The sequence below is a fragment of the Camelus ferus genome, chromosome 23 (genome assembly GCF_009834535.1).
Source record: "Camelus ferus isolate YT-003-E chromosome 23, BCGSAC_Cfer_1.0, whole genome shotgun sequence".
Taxonomy (NCBI): Eukaryota; Metazoa; Chordata; class Mammalia; order Artiodactyla; family Camelidae; genus Camelus; species Camelus ferus.
The window spans coordinates 2,586,527-2,603,661 of NC_045718.1; the positions used below are offsets into that span (position 1 = coordinate 2,586,527).

General features: G+C 42.7%; 1 protein-coding gene across 10 annotated transcripts in view; it reads left to right on the forward strand.

Moving 5' to 3' along the window:
* The window catches only part of ESRRG (estrogen related receptor gamma), a 580,472-nt gene that overhangs the window by 128,999 nt on the left and 434,338 nt on the right, over positions 1–17,135 (forward strand). For 4 of the 10 annotated variants that reach the window (XM_032466768.1, XM_032466759.1, XM_032466758.1 and 1 more), the window contains one exon: positions 133–172. The exons of the other annotated variants lie outside the window; for them this stretch is intronic. The gene's annotated coding sequence lies outside the window, so the exon portion shown is untranslated. The remainder of the gene's footprint in view (positions 1–132; positions 173–17,135) is intronic. 10 annotated transcript variants of the gene reach the window in all.

Consider the following 17,135-nt stretch of genomic DNA (forward strand, 5'->3'; position numbering starts at 1 on the left):
TATTATTATTATTATTATTAAAATTGAAGTATAATCTGTTTACAAAGTTGTGTCAGTTTCTGCTGTACAGCACAATGTTTCAGTCATTCATATACATACATATATTTGTTTTCATATTCTTTTTCATTATAGGTCACTACAAGACATTGAATATAGTTCCCTGGGCTATACGGTAGGACTTTGTTGTTTAAATATCTTATATATATAGTAGTATGTATCTGCAAATTTCAGAACTCCCAATTTATCCCTTCCTACCCCTTTACCCCCCTGGCAACCATAAGTTTGTTTTCTATGTCTGTGAGTCTGTTTCTGTTTTGTAAATAAGTTTATATCTTTTCTGAAATACGCTTCAAAGGCTGGCTGTCACCCAGGTTCTCTTAGTGGTCATTTATAATGTTCTCATCTATTTTTCATAAAGTACGTACATTTGTCAAAATGCATTCTAATTCCTTTTATATTTTTCTTACTTGTCCAATAACTTGGGGTTTATGAGATCCAGAAGCTCATTTCATGCTGCAGGAAGGAACAGTCTACTTCTCTCTCATAAATAGAGTGATTAGGAGTGTATTCATATATGCACACCGCTGAGACGAAAATCACGGAAAACTGATTCCTAATTGTGATAATATAAATAATAAAGTGTGAGCAAAATGCTAAATTATGTAGGGATAATGGAACAGTAGAAATTATTGTAAGTGGCTTTATCGTTGCAGAAAGGAAGTAATGTCTAGATAAAATATGCCATTTTCAAACCTAATTTTAGACTGATGGTGCTCACGGAAATGAGGTTAGTATAGTAAAATAATAAGAATATAATTGTCCCACGTTGTAGGGAAAAACAACACTGGCAAAGGTATAGAGAAAGCATGTTGTTAACATCGGAAAGTTCAGTTTTTGTTTCTTTTGTTTTTCTTTTTTGTTGTTGTTCCAACTTTTTCCTGTAGCTTTAAGAAGGAGTCACAGGCAATGTTAGTATCTGTTCTTCAGATACATCATCTATTTTACATTTTAAGTATTTAGCTTTCCTTGCATTTTATTATAAGAAACAATTGCTTGAAAACAGAGTCTTTGTTTCATAAGAGGTTAGCTGCTTCCACTTGAAATCAAGATCCTTTGTGATATTAAAATTAGCTTTTTAGCAGGAAGTCTGATGTCACCAAGGTGGAGACGCAGCAGCAGTAAGTAGCAAGGGGATGGGTCCTTAGGAAACAAAGGTCCAGTTTTCCTGCAAATACCTTTAGTGATTAAAAAAGGGGAAACAGATTGAACATGGGTGGAAGAGCTATTGGTTTTACATTTTTAGAGAAATTGCTGAACGCTAAATAGCCCTGCAGACTGGTGACCTTTACAGTTCTCTCAAGGTTAATGGGGTCCAGGCAAACGGTAATGTAATAATTTGGGTTTCTTGGATGTCCCACTGACTTATGTTGTATGTCCCTCAAATTTGCTAGCATTCTGTGCAGTGAAGGAGGGTAGTGTTGATTAAAAAATGTGTTTGGAATCCCTCTGACCTCATTCTAAACGCCTTTCTGTTTAGAATCATCCAAAGTGGATGAGGAAAAATGACCTTGGAGGGAAATTGTATAAATTCTCCCTTTAATTCAAATGAAATAGGAAGCTACCATTGGTAGCCCAAATATAAAATAGTAAATAGTGTTTTTTTTTAATAAGAAACCTCTAGAGCTCTTGAAGTCTAAGACATTCACAGCTGAAAATTGTCCGAAGTTGGGATTCCGTAGGATCAGGTTACTGAAGCATGCACTTGAAAGGTCTGGTCTCTGTCCACTCGTGAACAGCAGAGGGAAGCTGTTCGCACCTGGGCTGAGACTCCAGGGAGGAAGAGCCAGACGTAGGTCCGTGTTTCTGTCTGCGGGGCTGCCAAATGCAGTGGCCACTGCCTCCCTGCACGAACACCCGGCCGGTGGCAGGCTCTGCAGGGGCCCTTACAGGAGCTCTTGAGAGGCCATGTGTTTTTGGTGTTATCAAGAGGGGTTCATTACACCAAGGGAATCAATTCAGAATGACTCTAATGGGACTGGGAGTCACACTGCAGTCCAGCCCTATGACAAAGAGAGTTTAAAGTACCCTCTATTTATTATGCCTTTCTCTCTTTAATTATGTCTGTCTTTAATATTCTACTGTTAGCTCCTTTAATGTTTTTCTTCCCCACGTTTTTGGCATTTTTATGATTTGCAGTTCCATTTTAAATGGGCACATGTCATAATGTCATCTAATTCTATTGAGAAAAGAATGCCCCTGTTTCCTGTGGCTTTGGGCCAAGCCACACTATTACTTTTGATTCTGATATGTATTTTTTTATCATCACAGATTATGTAGGCTATGCGCTATAAAGTAGAAGATTCTTTCCAATTTGAAAAAGAGATTTAGTGCTTCTTTTGCAATCTCCTGGGGGGCAGGGGTGATGTGTCAGGTCCTTCACAACTAATGCAGGGTCTGGCCGCTGAGAGTGCTCAGTAATTGCTGATTGAATGAATGAATAAATGAATGAATGACTGATATCTACATTCTAGTCACATTCTATTCTTAGTATTGATATAAAAGCGTTTTGCCCTCAGTTGACTGGACCGGGGAAGGGCTCGGCCGTTTTGGGGTATAATGAATACATAACCTGAGAGGCTAGAAATCAAAATCCAAACATTTTAACCCTTTTGGACAATCCTTGACTTTTTCTCATCTCTCATTCATTCATTTATTTATCTGACTGTCAAAATAAAGCCCCTGCTTTGTGCCAATTTCCATATTACGTTGTCCCCTCTTTTCTTCTTGCCTGTTCTTTCCCGCTTCTCCTCTGCTTTCTCTCTGCATCTCTATTGATTGTCACTCTTCCTCTTCCCTTGGGTACTACCTGTCCTCCCATTCTCTACTTCTCTGCCTCCCATCTCCTCCCTCTACGCATGCTTCTCACGTCCGCTCCTTGAGCTCCTTGAGGAGTTTTCCTTTCTACTGCTGGTCCTCTGCGGAGGTAACATTCCTTATACTCTCCTTTTAGAAATATGTCCTGTTGTCTCCTTATCTCCCTGCTTCTTCTCTGTCAAGTCCAAAGAAGCAGAGACGCAGTCATGCACGGAATCCCCTAGACTCTTCACCTTCCTTTCAAAACCTGGCTCAGACTTGTTTATAACAGTGATCCAGTTGATTCCATTATCTTCAGGTAAGATCATGCCTGAAACTCTTTAAGCACAGAAACTGTCCTTTTAAAAAAAAAAGTGACTAAAAGCCTTCCCCCACAGGCTAGTGTTGGATTTTCCCTGTTCACCCACATTTTGAATCCTGGCTTTGAAGTGAGATCCCGTCCCCATTTCTGTTCTATATGCAGAGAGGGACGTAGCAAGAAAAAACAAAAAAAGGATAGAATGTGATAAGGATATAAGGTTGGTTTATAATAGAACAAAAAAATAGGAGAAGTGTAGTCATGAAAGAGGGAAAATGCTTCAAGCCATTCTTAAAATTCTGACCTCATTTATTTATTCATTAAAATAAATTAAACTCCAGGTATCATATTAGTGACTGGGGATTCAACAGAGAACAAGACTTAGCCCCTCCTAAAGGGGCTAATATTCCACTGTGGTGTGGTGAGGGACATGATCAGGCTGTAGGAACAGCACCCAGCCCTGAACTTGGAAGGATGAGGTTACACCTTTTGGAAGAAATGACAGTTTAGGCTGAGTCAAGAAGGATGATTTAGTTGTAACTAGGGAATGTGGTAGGAGGCAGCAATACGGACCCAGTGGTGGGAAACATTGCAAGAACGACATGGCCAGGGTTTATGATTTCTGTGATGTGAACACAGGAAAGGAGACCATGGCGATGAAATCATCAAGGTCTTATTTACTCTGCTGGGAACACGGACCTTGTCCTGCAGCAGTGGGGAGCCACTAAAGGGTTTTAAGCAGGGCAGTGAGGCTCTGGAAGATTCACTGAGAAGAGCTGGAGTGAAATCTCAGACAAGAACACAGTGGGAATGTTGCAGTATTCAAGGCAGTCACCGGTCACCTTCCCTAAGAGGGTGATGGTGATGATGGAAATGAGTGATGAATTCAGGGTGCATGAAGAGCATAGATGGACAAGCCACGCTGATATACTGGATGCAAGAGATAAAGGGGGAGCAGGGGGTCGAGAATGGCATTCAGTCTCTTGGGTTCTGAGGAAAGGTATTACTTCTGAGGAGTCATCTCAGTTGTCTTTGGTCTTTAAGTGCAGGCTAGTGGTTCTAAAAGCTTCCAGATTGACATCCCTGAAGACTAATGCCATCTTCTGTTTCATCACAGTAAACAGCAAGACTGGCTTCCAAAGGTGCTCTCCTCTGTTTGCAGAAATCCTCCACAGCAAAAGCAGGACCACAGAGGGGTGGAGGCATCCTCTTAAGTTGTCAGACAGTTTGGACTGAACTGAGTGTTGTCAGATAAACGGTTACAATATGTTTCTTCCTGACCCTGATGGATGAGTTTGGTCAAAATAGTTGTACCTGGTTGCATGTGTGTGCATGTGTGTTGATGCGTGTATGTGTACACACGTGTCTATGTATGTGCATTCACAGTGTGCATGTGAGTGTGTGTGTGTGTGTACAGATGCATCTCTTTCGGTTCCCCCATCACTGGGAGGATGTCATTTAATGCCTCTCAGATGATGGTGGTACTTGTGGAGTGGAGAACTAGGAACTCAGAACTGGAGAGGAGCCACTGACCCATTTCCACAAAAGAAAGCCAAACAGTTGTCAGTTATAATGGTGTTTTTTCACTGCCTTAAATTTGGACTAAATTTGAACTGGTGTCTTTGAAGTGAGTGACTCCATAGCCCATTATCCATCCCCTGAGATACGTAATCCACTTTAAAGATACATTTTAAATAGCCTACTATGGGAAATGTAGTTAGCAAGCTCACGGATATGCTTACATTTAAGAACTCTCAGAAATGCACTTACGGATTGAAGGAAAAAAAAATCTGTGCAAGAAATAAAATGCGCATGAAAGGGGTGATTCATTTTATTAGAGCAATTAAAACATTGCCTCCATCATGCTCATGAAATAAAAATATATTGGAGAAAAAGCTATATTTACCTGGAGAGAAAATGTAAAACAGAAGGAGGATAAAAGTCCATTTTTCTGAAAGAAGTAACGGAAAATCTGCTGTAGGTTATAATTCAGGCAGAACCTCATCATTATGGACCAGGAGGCTGAGTGAGATCATTGTGGAATGGGAGCCAGAGCGAGCGCAATCTCTACCCAATATTTTTTGAGGCACAAATGTAGCCAGGAGTGAGTCATTCAACAGGGTACCTCAGAGGTGGAGGGTCTTGGATATAAATGGGCAAGACTGCGGTACAGGAAAAGCTGTCACCTTAACCTTGGATGTGCCGTCATCATCTCCCGGTGAGTTCACAGAAATCAACTTCTCCGACTCCGGTTCGTGCCTGAGGCCAGGTCCACGCCGCAGTGATGCCTCAGGTGACTCAGAGAGGGCTCGTAAATCTGAAGGTCTCTGCTTCCAAACTCCAAGTGATATAACCTTTCCTTCTTGGGTTGCAAATAAGTTAGATAAAAATAACATGGGAAATGGTTCCTCTGGGTCGACTTTGCTTATTGCCTTCCTCTGAGAATGTGCCAGGGACGAGAGGACTGGAGACTTGGGTCCTATCAAGGAAAGGTAGGAGAAGTGGGGGGAGGAGAGGGAGGGAGGGCTGTCCCTCACCTTGTCTGTTTCACTCAACATGTGTCAGTACCGGGTCTCAAGAAGAGCTGGGACTTGGGGAAATACGGTTGCGATTTCTTGGGGCTAAACATACTCATTTCCAGAGCTGTTTTAAAGGGTGAATGAAATCATTCATCCGTTCATTCATGCATCAACTGTTTGATTTTTCACTAATTGCTGAAGAACGAAGAATGAATAGTATAAAACCTCTGCTCTCATGGAACTTACGTTCTAGTGGGTAGAGAGAGCATTAAGAGGTGATTGAATGAATAAATGTATAAAGTAACAGCAGGTGGGCGGTAAAGCCAGGTAAGGAGTGAGAGGGACTAGAGAGTGGTACTCTTTTAGATGTGATGCTGAGGGGAAGCCTCTGATACAGGAGATGCCGTGATGCAGTGACCTGCTGGGTAAAGTGAAGAATACAGAGAAGCATCCAGCACAGTGCTTGGCACGTGGTTAGCGCTGAATCAGTGGTCACCATCATTATCCTTGATAATAATGGTGCCTGCATGCCCTTTTGAAATCTGGGGAGTCTGTAAAGTATTACAGGAAGCTTGGTTTAGAGCACACTTAACAATGGAATTCTGTATTCATATATATAAAGATTTTTTATTTGCAATTACAGTTTAACTTTGAGATAGCTAGTACTCTTTGAAGGAAAACCAACAGAAGCTGATTGTTTTGAGTGGTTAAATATCTGGCAACTTTTTCCCCTCTTCAGTCCAGTTAAACATTTCCTGCCCGCCTGCTTTGTGTCTGGCACTGTGCTGGGCACTGGGGAAACAAAAATGTAAAATGTAATCTTTGCCCTCAGGAAGCTTATCATCTTATTTCCCCCCTAATTATTCAGGAAACTCATGCACTATTTGACTAGAACCTGCAGGAGAGATTTATATGCTGACAAGGCTCTGTAGAGTTTAGAAAAAAAACAAGCTGCATTTGAGTGTTAACTTTGATGTTTGTTTAGTTTTATAAAATATGTAAGAGGCTTTTCCATTAGTGAGTAAGACTTCCAAAAGCTTTCAGAATCTCATGTCACAAGCAGTCGTTAAGCATCGCTTAAGGGGAGTCACAGAGCCTGACAGCTTGGAAACTTGAGCACAGTATGTGGTTTAGGACGGGTGGCCAAAACGAAGCCCCCATTCCTGTCTTAACTGAGGTCCTGTGGGTCCCACTGATTTTTTTTTTTTTTTTTTTTTTTTGGTCTGAAAAATCCAGACTGCAGGGGAATCTACAGTCCACTTGGCAATTCCTTGCTTGTCTCTGTGTGGCAACCCCTCCTATCCAACTGAATCAAGTCTAAGGAAACATTTTAAAGCATTTCCCTTCTAAGGCTTTGCCACTAGCTTTCCTGAATGCTTCTCACGTGTGATAGGATTATGGTAGTTGGTACCATGAATGACATCGGACAAATGGCTTTCCCAAGCAAGACTTGACCAGCATTGCCTTCCACAATATAGAAAGAGGTGGGTTTTATTCCATTTAATTTTATGGAAAAGCAATTTTCTTTTAGCTGTAGGTGCTGGGGATTGAACCCAAGACCTTGTGCATGCCAAGCACATGCTCTGCCGCTAAGTTACATACCCCGTACCCCTGGAAAAGCAATTTATTAACTTTATCATTTATATAAAAATTTAGAGGTGGGTAGAATTTTTCCATTGTAGGGAGATACACAGCCTTTGACGGAAATTTAGTCGTCAAGAGGGCAACTTTGCCTTTGAAATGTCTGGAGAAATGTGAATCACCTCTTCCCTCCCCAGCCTGGGTCCGAGGCTGGTGTTTGCAGTCCACTACTCTTGCGTTTCACTGCCCAGCCTCTTCCAGTGCGTGGAGGTGCTTGGGCAGAGGCTCATCTGTTAGCTAAAGAATCTCCTTACCAGGATCCTTTCCTGTGGGCTTGGGGAAAACCAGAAGGTGGTTTGTAAACTGTACGAAAGAACTTCTTGCCCTACCTCACCACTAATAAATACATCTTGAGGTTCAGAATTTTTCACAGATCTCACCAAGCGAGCTTTCACAGATTTGGTTTTGTGAAAATAGCCTTGGGGTCTGGAGCTGCCGTGAAAGGGTTCCACACCGGCAAACTCTTCCGCGCCTCTGAAATCGGAGCCTCGCTTTTGCCTGTGAGGAATCCATGGTGATCATAAGGAATAAGAGTTCCATACACTGGTGATTTGTAAGACATTTTTCTTAAGTTTATTATTTAATAAAGAACATTCAGAAATAGGCAAGTAAAAAAAAATGTCATTTATGTCACAGATGAGAAAGCCACGTATATGTATTAATGGAACTCATTCACTGGTTTATGGAGCCAGACTTCTGGGACCCTACAAATCCGCATGCATATAGACCCCTCTCCATTTGACGGGAACACAGATTATTCACCAAATACCATCGGAGAAGAGCCCAGGATTATGCAGAATTCTGTAGCGGGCTTGTCAGGGATTCTCTTCCGTAGCATGGAGCTTAGAAACATTTTGAAGGGAAACAACCCAGAGGCTTTCAGCAATGCTGGTTGGTTGTGCTTTTTGCTGAACAGATGATTTTATAGACACCTGGGCCATCCTCTCTGCACAGAGACTCTTCCTAAACATTCCCTCTAGTCAGCACTTTCCCATTATAGGAATGGTTAAAATTATCAGGTGTTGTCCCCCAAAACAGATGTTTGTTTCTGCCAAACCCTTGTAAGGAGCATCCATCTTGAAGATGTTAGAGAGACAAATACCTGCAACTGGGATATGTGTCCTCTGCTTGTTAAGACTTTGCCAAATAAACTTCTCTGTCAAGGGAGCTCCTTTGCATGAAGCTAGAGCCAGCTGGTGTGAGCGGGTCCCTCCCCACGTGTAGTGTGGAGGCAGCTCCGGCATTAGAAGGTCTTAAAGTATCGTAAGGGTTTATTTTGAGCTCCCAGTTCTTCAAAAGGAAAAGAAAAAAATACAGAAGAGTGCGTTCCTGCCAGCGGTTCAGAGAAACCTGATGTAGCCCTTGTTTCTTTTGTTTCAGGAAACAAAGCATGAGATATGCTTGAAACCTACACATGGGAAGCTCTAAATGTAGTCATGTTCTTTGGTTATTTATAGCACAAGAGCCTCCGCCCGCCCTCCCTCCTCATTATCTCTCGGCCCCTCCCCCAGCACCGTGACCCTATATTTAGATCTGAAGCATCATCTTCAGATGCTGTGTGACCACGTCAAGGTTGTGCCTCTGAGAAGTGTGGCAGGATATGGGCTGTTTTGCCTAATGGAGGAGATAACCATTTGGGATATTTTCACCTTCTGCGGGACAAGCCTCCGCTGTATGTAAGAAGCCCGGTGAGCAGGCAGGAGCCCTTTGATATCATTTTAGAGAAGGAGGCGTTTCTGTAAACCTAGTGTTTGTCACCAAAAGCACTGCTTTTGCAAAGTACCAACTTTTCGGAGTAGTTTCTTTAAAAAATGAACGTCTATCCATAAGAGAGGCAGCATTTTATTCACATGTGGGTAAAATAAGAATTTTAATGAACAGCAACACTTTTTTTTCCTCCAGAAAAATCCGTGATCTGAAAAAAATCTGAAAAAGGGAATAGTTGAAGCTGTATCAGGAAATTTCCAAAAAGAAAAAAATGATCGATGCCACTGTGTTTGATACTAATTCGAGTAACGGCTAAATACGCACTAAGCATATTTCAGGTGCTATTTCACCACCAGATTACCTGTCAGGTGCGTAGTAGCGTTCCCATCTCACAGATAAGAAAACTGAGGTTCAGAGAATTAAACGACCTATATAAGGTCACGGAGCTGGTCGGGTTTCAAACTCAGGTGGTCTAGCTCCTGGGCCAGTGCTTTTAACCACTGTCCTGACCCTAAGTAAGGTGCGGTTCTCTGGTAGCTCATGTTATCTTGTGTGTGTGAAGACGGAATGGACGATGATTGTGACCTCGGCATCTGCAGGTCACTGAAAAGGGCGGTGCGTGTGGTGTCACCCATTATATGGGCAGGATCCTTACGTCTCATTCAGCTCTGGGTCCTGATTCAGAAACCGTTGCTTATTGTGGGCGGAGTGGAGTTTCTCTTACGTTCTCTTGCTGCTGAAAGCCGGTCACGTGGCTGAGTTTGGAAGCCACAATTGGTTTCAAGCAAGGTGTTCTGCTGTCTACTGTTTTACTCCATCAGGATGACTTCCTTTCTTTCCCTTTTCTCCTCAAAGTGCTTTATGAAACCACAGCTCTGCAGAATTGCCCTTGTCACCCTCCAGGCACTTCCTTGTCCATGAGCACAGCTGCGGGAGGAGCCAGCGCTCTCTGTAGGGGGAACGGGCAAGGGGACACTGCAGGCAAGGGGGGGCTTTGTGTATGGGGGGATAAAAAAAACTGGGCTAAGCTCTCAGGTCTGCTGTTTAGACCAGTTTATCATTGCCCATCTAGGACAAATAACTTGAACCTTGTTCCTCTTCAGATCTGAAAAAGTACTTTTTTTTCTTAGAAAATGCCTACTCACAACTGCGTGTTTTCTATCGAGCGATACTGTGGGATTTGTATTAGAGAACTTAACATTTCACCATTTTCTTCTTAAAGTGCATGGGATGCAGTTAAGCTGTTGCAGACTCGCTGTCAACATTGCATGTTTAAAAACAAACACGCATTTTTTTAAAAATGGGGGCAAAATCCTGGCATTTTAGGGAAAGGCTCTCTCGGAGGGAGGGAGGAGAAAAATATGGAGAATAATGAATTCATCAAGCTGAAAATGCACGAGGCAGCGAAGCGCTCAGGCTTCAATACATGGCAAATGGAAAGAGAGCCCCCATTACTGTTGAGACGCACAGACACAGCCCCGCTAATCGCTTGGTCATGCTTGGGAGACACTAAGTCATCACAGGCCATGACATGGTGAGAACAGGGTGCCCGGGGTTTGTTGTAAGAAAAAATTGTTGATTTAACATCCATAACCAGCAGCACTCCCTTCCCCGACCCTCATCCTCAGGTGACAAGCCTTGGTTGGAAAAATGCCCCTGTGCATGTGTGTTTAACCCTTTAGGCTCAACACCGTTGGAAACACTTTGGGCGGTAAAAATTGTGGAGTTGGAGACTACTAGAAAGAGATTAATTTCTCTTTCTTTCCACAATTTGTTTTCTCTTATTTATATAGATGTGTAGTATTCAATGTCAAATAATGATAGTTAACATGTATTAAAGAGCTGCTATGTGCCAGGTGCTGTTTTATTTAATTGTATTACCTCATTCAGTCCTCACGACAGCTGCATGAAATAGGGTACCAGGCTTGTCTCCATTTTATAGACGATACAGCCAAGGTCACATAGCTGATGAATACTGGAACCAAATTTGGAACTCAGATTGTCTGACTCCAATGCCTGTACTGCTGACCACTGTGCCTTGTATTAAGTTATGTCCTTTGAGAAATCCAATGAAACCAGAGGACAGATTTGTCAAAAAGATGAAGTGTACTTTTTCATTCTTTCAACATACATTTTATTGAATATTGCGCTTATGGTGGGGTGGAAAGACGGATACACATGTAATTCCAACGCAGTACCATTCCTACTGTGATGGAAAGATGCATTCTGGTCTGGGTTGTCGTGGAGGAGAAGTCACCTCCTCTTCAGGGGACTGCTGTCTAACCAGTGACTAGTGTGTTACCTGCCTATCTTAATAGGTAATAAATAATATAGTCTGGAGAGGAAGCAGATGCGTAAATTTGAGCTGAGCCTTTATGGCTAAAGAAGAGTTTTCCTATGGACGAGGTGGGAAAAGGCACTGCAGGATGAGAGAAGAGCATGTGTAAAGACAAAAGACCACCTGGAATGTTTTGGAAGCTACACTGGTTCTGTATTGCTGGAGCGCAGAATGGAAGGTGGTTGAGTGGAGGCAAGAGGAGGAGCCTAGATCGTTCAGTTAACAGGCGGGGTAATCACTGACGTGGTGTCCCATGCCGTGGGCCGTGGGTGTACCTGGATGAGTGAGGGGACCATTGAAGTGATGCAAGACTGTGGAGGAGTGGTCCAGGTGAGGTTAGAGAAGCAGCACCCTGGGAAATGGATTGAAGGCTTGGGAGAGTGATCACGACTGGATTCTGCTGCAGTGGTCTTGGATAAGATTATGGGGGTATGGACTGGCATGGTGCTGGTAGAGTTGGAGTGGTGAGACATACTTAAGCAATGTTCAAGGAGACTGGTCATTCATTAGATATGAGGAAAAAGGAGATAGGGGAACTGAAGACACATTTCTGTTTTGAGAAAAATTAGGCATTAATTTTTTTAATTGAAGTCTAGTTGATTGTGTTAGGTTCAGAGGTATAGCAAAGTGATTCAGTTATACATGTGTGCATGTGTATATATATATACACATGTATATATTTCAGATTCTATTCCATTATAGGTTACTGCAAGATATTGAATATTGTTCCATATGTTATATTGTAAATCTCTGTTGTTTATCTGTTCTATATATAGTGGCGTGTCTCAGTGAATCCCATTCTCCGAATTTATCCCTCTCCCACTTTCCCTTTTGGTAACCGTAAGTTTGTTTTCTATGTCTGTATGTCTGTTTTGCAAATAAATTCATTTGTATTATCTTTTAGATTCCACACATAAGTGATGTCATATGATATTTGTCTTTCTCAGTCTGACTTAACTTCACTCAGTATGATAATCTCTACATCCATGTTGCTGCAAATGACAATATCTTATTCTTTCCTATGGCTGAGTAATATTCCATTTTATAATGGAATATAATTTCCATTTTATATATATATATATACACACACACATTATACACACACACACACACACACATGTAAATAACACATCTTCTTTGTCCATTCAGCTGTTGGTGGACACTTAGGTTGCTTCCATGTCTTGGCTATTGTAAATAGTGCTTCAGTAAAACACTAATTTTATGGTTATGAAAAATGGAAAAGACTTGGTTAAAAAACTGTGAGTTTAATTTTGTTAGGTTTGAGCTTCCTTTGGGATATATATCTGGAGATGTCTGGAAGACAGCTGGACACATGTGACTCAAAGTTAGGCACAGGGGCTGTATTTGAAAAAGAGCCATCAGCAGCCATTGAGGTCCTGGCTGGTGAATTTTCCTGAGCAAGCTCATCACTCCACACACGGTGCTGTAACACAGAGGAAAGCATTAGTACCGCACAAACAGGCAAGACAGAATAGGGTTTAGTAGCCAGTAGATGGGATTATTAAAAGGAATTCATGAAAGAAGAGATTTAGGACCAGAAAGTTAGGCTTTAAATTGAGTGGAAAGAAAAGAGGGGAAGCGATAGTTTTGTGCGGAGACGTCCTCAGGTTTAGCAGTGTGATGTTTTAGAAGCTTCTCTTGGGAGATACCCATTTCCAATATCAGACTGTTTGGTTCTGGAGGTTATGGTGCTTTCGGAATTATTTTAAAAAGAAGTAGGGGTGCCATGAAACACATGCATTTGTATTAAATCACGGTTAAACCTTGTTCTGAAATTGGCCAGCTGACTACATGCATCATGTGTTGATAAACAGTTTTCCTCTAAAATAAAATTTCAATTTTAATCCAAATTATTAAACATTTATTACAGTTCCTACTGTGGTGCAGCCATAGTTCTAAGTACTTTGCACCTGTCAACCCATTTAATTGTCACAACACTCCTGTGAGGTAAAGACTTTTATTGTCCCCATTTGACAGATGAGGAAACAGAGGCACAGAGTTTGAGCGACTTGCTAAGTAGCCACTAAGTGACTGAGTCCAGATTTTGAATCGAGATGTCCTGGCTCCCTTACCGTACACTATATTGTCTCTCTCATATCATGGCCAGAAGACCCAAGAATCTAAGAATCTGGCTGTGCTTAAGCTTTCCATCTCTTGAGAACCCCAAATAATATTCAGGCCTGACAAATCGCAGGCAAGAGTGAGAGTAAACAGTACTGTATTGGGATATATGTGTGGTGCCAGATCCCAACGCAGAACTCTCGCAAGTTCGAGGAGAGGCTGTTGTCCCATGAGGCCAGTCCCGAATCACACGTTTACTGCCCTCGAGGAAAGGCCTGTGCGGCCCTCCCCGCTGTGGTCTGAGATGCTGGGCCCAGGGGACAAAGTGCTGGAGAAAGGGGGAGTGGGGCTGGAGGGGCTTTTCAGTTGTCAAATTTGAGCCAGTGTCCACAACCTCGGGGAGCACATCTGGCTAGCTCCCAGGAGAACAGGCCGAGGGCAGGGGGAGGGAAAGGGAGAGACAGAAGGGGAGCGACCTCTCTGAGGCGGGCTGACTATGCAGACCTCACCCGTGAGGAGAAGAGGCTCCACCCGTGTGTTTGCGGCCACAGCGGCCTCGCCTCCCTGAATGTTCCGCCTCTTTGAGCATGTGGTGAAATCAGCTTCAGGAAAAGAGGGAAGAGAGAAGAGGACACTAAAGGAGAAAGACCTTGGATTTCTCCTTCAAGGAGCCAGAATAGCCCACAGTTCTCATCTCATCACTGGATTCACAGAAAAAAAATTTCCTTTTCAGTACAGGGCACCTGTACGTTAGGGAGACAGGATGGGGTACGTGCCTGGGAGTGGCTCCTCCTGCCTGACTGTCACTGAGAAGACGGGCAGTCAGAAGCATTGCCTACAGCAGCACCGGGGGCCCCAGCCACGGCGCTGGCCACGGGGTTGGAACTGTGGATGGAGACTGAAAGATGGAGATCAGATGTGCCTTTGCAGAGTGGAGCCCACAATGTCCAGGAGATCTTTCTTGATTCTAGTAAAATTAGGTTAACACATTTGAGTAGGTGCCATTTTATTCCCTGTGTGAGAACAGTTGGAAGATACGGGTTTTAATACTGACTTTGCTTCTGTGTACACCTTAGGCCGGGAGCTGACAAACGGGTGCTGTGAAGGCCAGATAATAAATATTTTCTGTTTCTATTCAGCTCTGCCATTGTAATGCAAAAGCCACCTTAGGTAGTATGTAAATTAACGAACTGGTCTGTGTCCCAGTAGAACTTTAAAAAGCAGATGGGAGCGGGAGGGTGGAAAGCGGGGAAGGCAGATGTGGGCCGACTTCATAGTCGTGTGCCATCCCTTGCTTTAGGCAAATGACTTGACTTCTTTCACATCTCCGCTCCCCCATTTCTCCACTTGGTTAGTTATTCTCGCCCAACAACAACGCAGGGGGTTGCAGATGCCTGGCATAATGATAGCGTATGGAAGAAGGAAGGCTGGGCCCCAGTGGCGTCGGCCAGCTTTGGGACCTGGGCCTGGTACTTGTTCTCAGTGCAGGGACCTCATTTAAGGACTTTTTCAGCTCTCACAGTCTATGTAGAAGAATTTGCGAAAGCGCTCTCCAAAAATAAAGTAAAATTAAGACCAAGTGTAGCTAAAAATTTCTTTCAAAAACGAATCCACCTCATTTCTTGGGTTGAAAACAAAAGTACAAAGTCTTCACTGGAAAATTAGTTTGTGTGCTCTCTAATTTGTGAGGATTTTTCCTCCTAGAATTGTTAGGTGGCGTTAATACTTGACTCCTACGAGCTTGACAGGTAAGGTCCAGTGCCCTGGCAGGAGACACAGGCGGTGTATTGGTCTAGAGGGTGTCAAAGAAAGCTTCTCCTAAAAAATATTTTAAACCTGTAATGCAACGAGTGTATAATTCTTGCTCTAATACTATTCCCAGAATTTCTCCAAAGAGTGCAAGAAACAGACATAAAAAAGGTGCCATTCCACTGCCTTTAACCCTTTTATGAATATAAATATAAAAGGTACCAAGTGTAGGATAAGGAAGAAAGTGATTGCATCTTTACTCTAGAAGCTCCATCCTCCAGAGTCCGCCACGATTAATCTAATGGCAGCGGCGGGGGTTGGGGGGTGGTCCAGATTCACTTACATCCCCTCTAGTGCACTTGATTTAAAGCGCAATTCACAATGGAACGTGCCTGAACACTGCCTCTCCTTCCTTATGAAAGTCGTAAGAGTAATAAGGAGGAAAGACAGATTCATTTGAGTCCAATTCATCGCTTAAGCACAAAACAAAACACAAACCTCGTTATTGAAGAGTAATAAAAATGAGTCTAAGTGGCAGTTAGGTTCCTACGAATAAAAATTGCCACCGCTGCTGCCGTTGCCTGTCTTTGTGAAATGAAGAGATGAATGCTACCCGTGTTCAATGAGCCCATAATTAAGAGGTGTTTAACACTGAAGGCTATTGCGTTAAAAAGATATTGCCATGTAAATGTCAGACCAGTGGAGACACTGGATTATGAAGGTTACACCTGCCAAAAGTAAGCTTAATGAAACAGCCAATGGCACTGATGTGGTTTAGAGATTTAGCCAGTAGCTTAAGCATTTACAGCCTCATGGAGTAACAGTCTCGTTTAATTCTTTCCAACTTCTTTTTATTTTAAGCTGAGCATGCTGGAGTGGATGGGAGAGGGGAGTAGTGTGTGTGTTGGACACACACACACACACCCTTTTAGGAGCATTTTCTCCTTGGGCATACTGAGTGATACTGACATAGCTTAGAGTGAGGTGTCAGTGTATAGTTATTAAAGTGATTCGTATTTTGCATAGTCATACACCTTCAATACTTCTCAATTTCTTCATATTTTTTGTATGATCACTCGCAGTCCAGTTTTGTTAGACACACCTTTCCAGGTAACTCGGATGGGATGTTTCTGTTCCTTGGTGTTCAACAGATTGCAGGGCATGCTCTGAAGTAGACTTCAACCCTGGGAGAACTGCAGAGCCAGTGAACTGCCAGAAGATGGTTGGATTTAGATGTCTCATGGAGATCAGCCCCTTTTGCAATATTCGTCATAGGATAAGACAAGTTGATGTTGAACTTTTGGGGTAGGAGGTTGAGGTGATCTGTCCCAGAGACCTGCTGCTTGAAATGGAATATGTAAGGAATCCTACAGGGGATCAGCGCACAGTAGGAGCTTAACAAACGTGGTGGTTTCACATTGGTGTAAGAGTTAACCCTGGTTATTCTTTCAGTTGCCTGTTTTTGAATCTTTTTTTATTAAGGATGGCTCTTTGCAATCCAAGAGATTAGATGCCAGACCTCTGTGTCTCTAGTACCTCCCCTCAAGGCTTAAAAGTGGAACAGCAGAGTGCAGAAAGGCTGAGGATTAAAGTGGGTGGTTCAGAATTCTGTGTGTGCCTTTTTACAGAGCACTGTGTGTTTCCAAAGTGTTTGAGACTCATTTATTTCTCTGACTAAACAGAGACCAGAGCCAGAATAAAGGCAGGCCCCTCCAAGATCCCCCACCACATTGGCAGGACAACCACATTACCAAAGAAGAATTTATGACTTCCATCACCCGAGCTCAACCCTTGCTGCTGGGTTTCTATACTTTCTGGTTTGCTTCATTTGGGCTCTTGGCTTTACCAAAAATTAAGCAGAAGTTGCCCTTTTTTGTCTCCTCCTTTCCGTATCTGTTCTTGATCTGATCAGATTGCTGTATTAAAA